The 9,337-nt window shown below is 36.9% G+C and overlaps 1 pseudogene; it reads left to right on the top strand.

Annotated features, from left to right (window-relative positions):
* The first annotated feature begins 2,254 nt into the window (after positions 1-2,254).
* LOC107295491 overlaps positions 2,255-9,337 on the top strand; it is a 17,656-nt pseudogene continuing 10,573 nt past the window's right edge.

Below are 9,337 nucleotides of genomic sequence, written 5' to 3'. Positions count from 1 at the left end.
TGTTGTTTCTTAAGCACTTGTTTGTAAAATGAAAAAAACAATAAACTTGTTTAAAAAAAAAAGAAAGAAAAGATAAATTCTAAACAAGTTTATGTAGACGAAGAGGGGAGAATATTAATGGTGGAGATTATGGTTGACCAAAAACAGATATTGATGGTTGCAATATATGCACCTAATGATAAACAAGAGCAATTTTATTACCAACTACACAATAAAATAGTGGACTTAAATTACCAAAACCTTTGTATATTGGGAGATTTCAACGCAATAGCAGATCCAACCCTGGACTATAAAAGCCATATATAAGGGAGAAAAGGGGGAAATACCCTACCCCAAAGCCTTTTCAAAAATGAAAGAAGAATTGTCTATTCAAGATATATGGAGAGAGATGAATCCAGAAAAATCACAATACACATTTTATTCAAATAGGCATAAATCATGGTCTAGAATTGACATGATATGGACATCTTATGACTTGAAAACGATAATCCAAGAGATTGAGATAGAAACCAACGTTTGGGCAGACCATAACCCAATAAAAATGATTTGGAAAGGTACTAAGAAAAAATTAAGATAGTCTTTGAATAAGTCTATACTTAAAGAGAAAGAATTTTTACAATTAGCGACAACGGAAATGGAATTTTTCTTTAAAATAAACAAGAAAGAAGAAACTTGCCTCCAAAATGTTTGGGATACGGCCAAAGCATACTTTAGAGAGCCTTGGCTATAACATATATTGCTAAAAAGAATAAAGAAAAGAAACAACTACAGCTAAACCTGAGAGAAGAACTTAAAAATTTGGAATTTGAGCTACAAAATGACCCACAAAAGAAAGTTCTTAAGAAACAAATGGAGATAATAAAACATAAATTAAACTTGGCTGAGATGGATACTATGGCACAGCAGATTAAACAGTCTAAACAGAACTTTTTTTGAAAACGCTAATAAGCCGGGAAGATGGTTGGCATATAGGCTAAAGAAAGAAAGGGAAAAAAGACTGATAAATAAGCTACAAGATTCAAAAGGAAAGTTACACTTTCATAATGATCCAATGAAAAAGATTATTAAGGCCTATTATGAGAATCTCTATAAGGCAGAGGTGGTCTCCAAAGTGGGAATACAAGCCTATATGAAAGAAAGTGATTTGCCAAAAGTTCCAGATAACATCCGAAATATATTGAATCTGAAAATATCAATGATGGAGATCACAGAAGCTATAAAAAGGCAAAAAAAAGACAAGACTCCGGGCCCAGACGGACTGCCTGCAGAGTTCTATGTAGCATTACAGGACACATTAAGCCCAATCTTGAAGGAACTATGTAATGAAACTTTCTCAGAGACAAAAATACCAAATTTGTGGACGGAAGCCAATATCACTTTGATACCCAAAGATGATACCGATTCCACACAAATAAAAAACTATAGACCAATATTGTTATTAAACATAGACTACAAAATGTTTGCTTCGATACTGGCAGAAAAAAAGAAGAAATTCTTGACAGAGTTCATCCATACAGACCAAAATGGTTTCCTACCCAAAAGACAGATAAAAAACAATTTAAGGATTATCTTAAAACGTCCTGGAATATTATGAAAACCATCCAGGGAAGCAGATGGCATTGATATTTCTTGATGCGCAAAAAGCCTTTGACAACCTAAATTGGCAATTCATGTTCCAGCAGCTGATAGAAATGGACTTTGGCAACAATTTTATAAAAGCAATTCAAGCTATTTATAATAAACAAACAGCCAGGATACTTTTAAATGGTGATTATACAGAAAGCTTTGATATTAAAAAAGGCACAAGACAGGGTTGTCCATTATCCCCCTTGCTATTTATTTTAACATTGGAAGTACTGGCTAGAAACGTCAGGCAGGACACGGAAATAAAAGGATTGGAGATAAAAGATCAAAAATATAAACTACAAGCTTTTGCAGATGATTTGGTTTTCATTTTGGAGGAGCCACTAGAAACATCTGCTAAATTGTTGCAGAAAATAGAAAAATTCGGAGAAGTGGCTGGTTTGAAAATAAATAGAGAAAAGACTAAGGTATTAACAAAGAACTTAACAGATAAACAGAAAACCTACTTTACAAAAAAGACTAATTTGCAAATAGTCAAAAAAGTGAAATATCTAGGCATCTATTTAACACCAAGATGTACAACATTAAAAGAAGATAATTATGAAAGACTGTTGAAAGAAATAAAATTAGATTTGGAAAAATGGAAAAACCTCCAACTATCACTGCTAGGATGAATAGCAACAGTGAAGATGAGTATTGTGGGGAAAAACGCACGCGCAGCAAACTGCCGTGCTTTTCCCCCCCACACAAACCTCATAACCTTTTGATACTCTTTGTCCCAGTGAAGCAGCCAGAAGGTCATACCCTTTTGACTTAATGCCTCACCTACCTAAACAGATAATATGCTTAGTTCCTTCTCCTATCTTTTCCTGTCTTTGTTAGTTCCTTGTCCTTTCATCTCCCTGTATTTGTTCTTACCTGGTCTTTGACCATGTAATGTGTTACTAGAAAATAGTTGCTTACATGAAGACATTTTCCAATGAAGAAACCTTTGTCAGCATCTAATGGTTAAGCTGGTGTATGTAACAAGTATATAAAAAGCAATAAACTCAGAGTTTGTCAAGCTGTGTCCTGCAGCTTCAAACCTCTACTCAAGACATGCCTGCGTCTTTGTCTTAGCGTCTTACAAGTATTCTACCGAAACTACTCTTCCTATTCCAAACAATCCCTGTAAAATTGGGGAAGATTTTCTTTGATGACTTAAACGCAACAATATTAAGATTCATATGGCAAGGGAAGAAAGCACGAATTAAAGCTAAAATGTTACAAGAAGCTAAAGATAGTGGAGGATTTGGACTTCCAGATTGGAGACTTTACTATCAAGCAGCGATCTTACCGTGGATTAAAGAATGGATAACGCTGAGAAATAAAAGACTTCTCTACCTAGAGGGGCATGACCTGCAACTGGGTTGGCATGCCTTTCTGTGGTATGGGAAAAATAAAACACACAGATATTTTCAATGCCATGCTATAAGGAATGTACTCCTTTTAGAATGGGAGAGAATAAAACAAAAAATCTATATTAAAATATCAGAGTGGCTCTCAACAATGGAAGCTTTTGCATACCCAAATTTAATTAATTATGATAAACTTGTCACCTATAAAGACATTTTGGATAATGACGGAAAACTTAAAGACAGGCAAGATCTACAACAACAAGGTATTGATTTATCATGGTGGCCTTACTTACAAATCAAAACAAAATACGAGAAAGATCTAAAGACAGTGGGATTTTATAAAGAACAAATAGAATTTGATCAAATACTCTTGAAAACATGAAAATTTGATTAAGAAACTTTACAGATTTCTGCTAAAATGGAAGATGGAAGAAGAACAAGTAAACGAGACAATGATAGTCTGGGCAAAAAACTTCAGACACTCCATAGACTTAGAAGCTTGGCAAAAGTTATGGGACAGAAATATTAAACTGACTAAAGCAACTTCATATAAAGAAAACCTGTATAAAATGTTTTATAGATGGCACATGACACCAGTAAGGTTAGCGAAAATATTTAAAAATGTTTCAAATAACTGTTGGAAATGTAAACAAAAGCCAGGTACCTATTATCATATCTGGTGGGTATGTCCTAGTGCAAAGAAATTTTGGTTTAAGATTCATACATGGCTGGAAAAGATGACTAAAACACAGATAGAATTTAGGGCAGAATTGTTTTTGTTAGGAATACTAGGATCTAATTATGGGAAAGAGAATGAGTATTTAATATTACATATATTGACAGCTGCGAGAATAGTATTTGCCCAATACTGGAAAAATGAAGATTTACCATTTGATGAGACTATAATTAGGAAAATCCTAGAATGTGCAGAAATGGACAGATTAACGCTAGAGATTAAAGAGAAAGAAGATCAGTCTATTTTAAAACATGGGAAAATTTTTATCAATGGTTAGCAAAACGAGTTAACAAAAACTGCTTGTGAAACTTATTAAGATGATTGACTTTCTTTTTTGATTAATTGATATGTTTTATAATTTTTGTTATTTTTGTTGACTACAGTTACTTATTATTATATTAATTAACCCTGTTGAATACTTGTATCCAGACAATAGTTTGCTTGCTAAAGCTTGGAATGTTATTGGGGGCAACCCCATTGTTGTACCCAGTGCTTTTTTTCTAAAAAAAAAAATGGTGCCGGAACTCACACACGTCATACAACCCGCCTTGCCTACCCTACAAGGTTCCATCCAAAAAAGGTGCCGGAACTCCGTTCTGGGCGTTCTATGAGAAAAAAAGCCCTGGTTGTACCCATTCCCATCCTAATCCCTTCCCTGAACCCTATCCTGAATCCCACTACCTATAATCATCCCTGTTTTCCCTTACCCTGATAAAACTTAATAAAATATTAGGGGGGGGGGGACTTGAGGACAAAAAAGAAGATTTAATAAAATGGATTAAAGAGCTGTCAGGAGAATCATTAATGCGTGGGAGCCAAAAAGTGAATATTCTACTTAATTTGTCTTTTTTATCCCCAACAATATCTACAAAAATACAACCTGGCAAACTAAACCTACTGATTTGGAAGGCGACCTGGCAAAAGAAGAAGATTATAATTAGATTTAAGATATGTGATTCAATTTATCAGATGGAATACTATATGACTAAACACTTGTTTGAATACGGTTAAAAAATATAAAGTTTGGATATAAAGAGGCCCTATAGAAAGATTGCTAGATGATGTACTATATGATTAAATACTTGTTTGAACATGGTTTAAAGAAGAGATAAAGCTTGGACATAAATGGGCCCTATGGTAAGAAGGATTAGATATATAAGTAATATATTTATAAAATATGAAATGTAAAAATATTGAGACGGTGTATTTGAATGAAAAGTTTGGATAATCAAAGGCAATGAATTTTGAGAAAATTATGACTGATAAGAGTGGTTTCAATACTGAGAGGAAATTAAGCTTAAATAAGAACTTTGAAAACAGGACATATAATGACTTAATAAGACGACTTCTATAAATACAATTGAAAAATAAGCTGATTAGAAAAGATGTTATATGCTGATGTTATTGTTATATGTACAAATACTAGAAAAATGTTTATACCCAACTCTGTATGTATTGAAAGTATTAAGAATTATATTTGTTTAATGTAGATAAAAGGAGAATATTACTGGAAGAAGAGAGGATCAAGGAAATATATTATCAACTAACATATTGATCAATTATAGAAATTAATTATTATTGATTGTTTTTAAATATATGAACCCAGACAACACATTGTTCACTAAGCACTAAAGATTGTTATTGTAAAAAGATTAATAAAATATATTAAAAAAATAAAATGTTTATATAAATACCCATTTGATAACTAACTCTAAGCAGCTCCCATATGACCCTACAAGTGATATGATGAGTACATTTTGAGCATAAATGAATGCTCTCCAAGAGCTGAGAGCTGAAGAAGCTTCTTAGATGAGAAGCAAAATGTCTTCAAAGAAAAACAAGAAAGTCCAGTTGCCTCTCGAAAAAAGCACCTTTGGGACAATGCTCTCCAAGCTTTCTCTTGTCGCTTGAATAGAACAGAGTCCAGATGTGCTGAATTTGGGCCTCCCAGAAGGCCCAACTGCAGGGCAAGTTGATTGGGGGGGTGGGGGTGATTCAAAGAACTCTCCTCACAGGGGTTGTTGTTGTGGGCAAAAGAGGAGGAGAAGGAGTATTGTGTATCTTCACCACCACCTTGAGTTACTTATAAAGTAATAAAGGGAGAATAAAAACCAAATGATCTCATTCAAGAGCATCACTTTGTCAAAGGCTGCTCTGTGCTTTTCAAGGAGTCTTTTCACTGCTCCTTTTTAGCATCTCTGCCCATGACGCTGAATCTCCCATCCAGAGCCCAGTGATGGAAAGCAATGTAGGACAGTGCTAACCCCACCTGGTTCAAGTTGCCACAAAGAGTAGGGAGTTAAGCTATTCTCCAAAGCGCCTGAAGGCAGAAAAAGAAGCAACGGGTGGAAACTAATCAAGGAGAGAAGCAACCTAGAACTAAGGAGAAACTTCCTGACAGTTAGAACAATTAATCAGTGAAACAACTTGCCTCCAGAAGCTGTGAATGCTTCAACACTGGAAGTTTTTAAGAAGAGACTGGACAGCCATTTGTCTGAAATGGTATAGGTTTCTTGCCTGAGCAGGGGGTTGGACTAGATGACCTCCAAGGTCCCTTCCAACTTTGTTGTTGTTATTGTTTGCTGGGCTCAGACGCCTCATCTGTTCTTACTTTTTTCTCTGGTAGATTCATCAAGACTCTGTGGCAGCAATATGCAGCTTGCTCTCGCTACCTGGCCTCCTTGGAGCAGTTTGGCAGAGACAACATGCCAGGGGAGCAAGCAAATGGGGAAGACGAGCCAGATGCTGCCCAGATGTATTCATTGAAAGAACACATGTTCCGCATATACCAAGAACTCAAATAATGCAGAAATCACCAGGTAGGAAGAATGGGATCCAGCCCATGTCTGTGGGCCACTGTGATTCTCCCTTTGAGGAGAAGGCCAATTTCCAGTGGACCTCTGATTGGTTGCATTTTATTTATTTGTTTATTAAATTTATATGCTCCCATGTCACTATCGAGGGACTCTGAGCAATACATCATAAAGAAGAGTAACAAAGATGATTAGGGGACTGGAGGCTAAAACATGTAAGGAATGGTTGCTGGACTTGGGTATGTCTAGTTTAATGAAGAGAAAGATGAGGGGTGACATGATAGCAGGGTTCCAGTATCTCAGGGTTTGCCACAAAGAAGAGGGAGCCAAGCTATTCTCCAAAGCACCTGAAGGCAGGACAAGAAGCAACAGATGGAAACTAACCAAAGAGAGAAGCAACCTAGAACTAAGGAGAAATGTCCTGACATTTAGAACAATTAATCAGTGGAACAACCTGCCTCCAGAAGCTGTAAATGCTCCAACACTGGAAGTTTTTAAGAAGAGACTGGACAGCCATTTGTCTGAAATGGTATAGGGTTTCCTGCCTGAGCAGGGGGTTGGACTAGATGACCTCTAAGGTTCCTTCCAATATCATCAACATCATCATCAACAACAACAACAACAACAACAACAACAATAATAATAATAATAATAATAATAATAATAATAATAATAATAATAATAATAATAATAATAATAATTTAAAAAAAAAACAGCTGAGGGAACTAGGTATAAAGTTTAGCCTAACAGAGAGAAGGCTTAGGGGTAACATGATAGCTGTCTTCAGATACATGAAGGGTTGCCACATGAAGAGGGGGTTGATTTATTTTCCATAGCACCTGATGGCAAGATTAGAAGCAACTAGTCAGAGGGTGATCCAACCTGGAGCTAAGGAGAAACTTCCTGACAGTGAGAATGTTTGCTTTCTTCCGGGAGTTGTGGTGCTCCATTGTTGGTGGTTTTCAAGAAAAGATTGGACAACCATTTGGGATGGAATAAGGACTCCTGCTTTGGGCAGCGGGTTGGACTAAAAGATCTCCAAGGTCCTTCCACTCTTATGATTCTACTAATCACTCCCACTGTGGAATGCCCGCATCAGGACTGCAAAATCAATTGGCAGAGCTAGGTTTTCAGGCCCTTTCGGAAGGCCAAGAAAGTAGGGGTAGATCTCATCTCAAGGGTCACATTCAGTGGTGGGATTCAGCCAGTTCTGCCCAGGCCCAGAATGGACTTCCGGAAGCAGCATCCGCACAGAGAACCAGTTGTTCACATATTTGAATCCCACCACTGGTCACATTGTTCCACAGGGCAAGAACCACAGCAGAAAAGGCTTTTCTGGATCCTGAATGATCAAATTCCTTGTCCAACAGGATCCAGAGCATGCTCTTTCTGCCGGAGAGATGGGATGGGCCAATCCCATTGGGATGAGATGGTAGCTTAGATAGTGTTTGTTACTGCTCTTGCCTGAGAAGGCACATTCTGGATTACTAACACAGATGAATATTATCCTACCTATTAAAGCACCCCCTTTTCAATTGTATTTGATGATACAGTTCCTAATAATAAGAAAAAAATGTGACTGTATTGAATATGATGGGACAGCGCACCAGTTCTGATATAAGATGCACCTATCATGGTTCCGACAAATGAAACTCTTCAAAGAACATTGGATGTTTTTGCTTTGACAGCACCAGCTACTTCTGGTGAAAGGTGGTAAGATCCAAAATAATAATAATAATAATAATAATAATAATAATAATAATAATAATAATAATAATAATAATAATAATAATAATAATAATAATAATAATAATAATAATTCTTGCAAAATCCATTCTCCTCTCCTGGGCTTCTAATGATATGCAAGGTCCATAAAAGCTTTTCTTAAAAAAAACACATGCTGATTCTATCAGTTGGATTTGCCACTTTTTACATGATTTTGCTTTGTTTTCCAGAATTACCTTTTTGTTGTATTGCACTGAGATGTCCCTCTCCCCTTACAGAATGGCAGAAAGCCTCATCTGTGAAAATCCACTCCACGCTCTGGCCATAGTATCAGAGGAGACGTTTGCTACTGGAGTCAACTGGGGACGGATCGTTATCTTCTACTTTACATACAAAGTTGCCCGACAGGTAAAAACCTGAAAGCATAATGTCTGTTGTATCAACATGCTCAAGGAGTGGACAGGAAAAGCAAGATAGGCTGAAATCAGTGGGGTTGTAGTAAGACCCATATAAACAGTGCCAGTGTAAGCTGGGTTGCTTTGGAGGGGAGGGACTTTTGGGGGGAGGACAGTCTTAATACTTTTGAGTGGGCTGAAGGTCACATGGAGGCAGGGCAGGATTGGGAGAAAGTGAAAATAGGAGTTATTTTTTGTATTTTTAAATGCTTATTTTAAGGAAACAGCATTATTTTCTCTCTTTTTTTTCCTGCCCTGGAATGATAGTTTTGATGTAGCTTTTTAGCAGGCATGGCCTGGGGACCTCACTGTGTTGCAGAAAAACAACTTGGCAAATGCTTAAGGTCCTTTTGCCATAAATTACTCTCCCTTGCCTGAAAGAGAGGATTTATAAGGCTGAAGTTTCTCTTAATTAAAATCTTTCATCTCTCGGGACTTCCGGTGGCAGGCGCCTTCGCTGGACGCAGCTGTTTGCTGCTCCCGCCTGTTTCTGCGTAAAAGCCGTTCTGACAGCCTGCATCAGCTGTCAAACGGCTTGATACCTTTCCCCTGGGCATAGGGGGAAAGGTGAGCTGCCCGAGGTAGGAGTTGAGTTCCCGAGTCGTCCCTTGTGGACGATGTAGGTGA

This window comes from Protobothrops mucrosquamatus, unplaced genomic scaffold, assembly GCF_001527695.2.
Source record: "Protobothrops mucrosquamatus isolate PMUCROS unplaced genomic scaffold, P.Mucros_1.0 scaffold2364, whole genome shotgun sequence".
NCBI classification, from domain to species: Eukaryota; Metazoa; Chordata; class Lepidosauria; order Squamata; family Viperidae; genus Protobothrops; species Protobothrops mucrosquamatus.
This window is presented reverse-complemented; position numbering and strand designations above follow the sequence as displayed.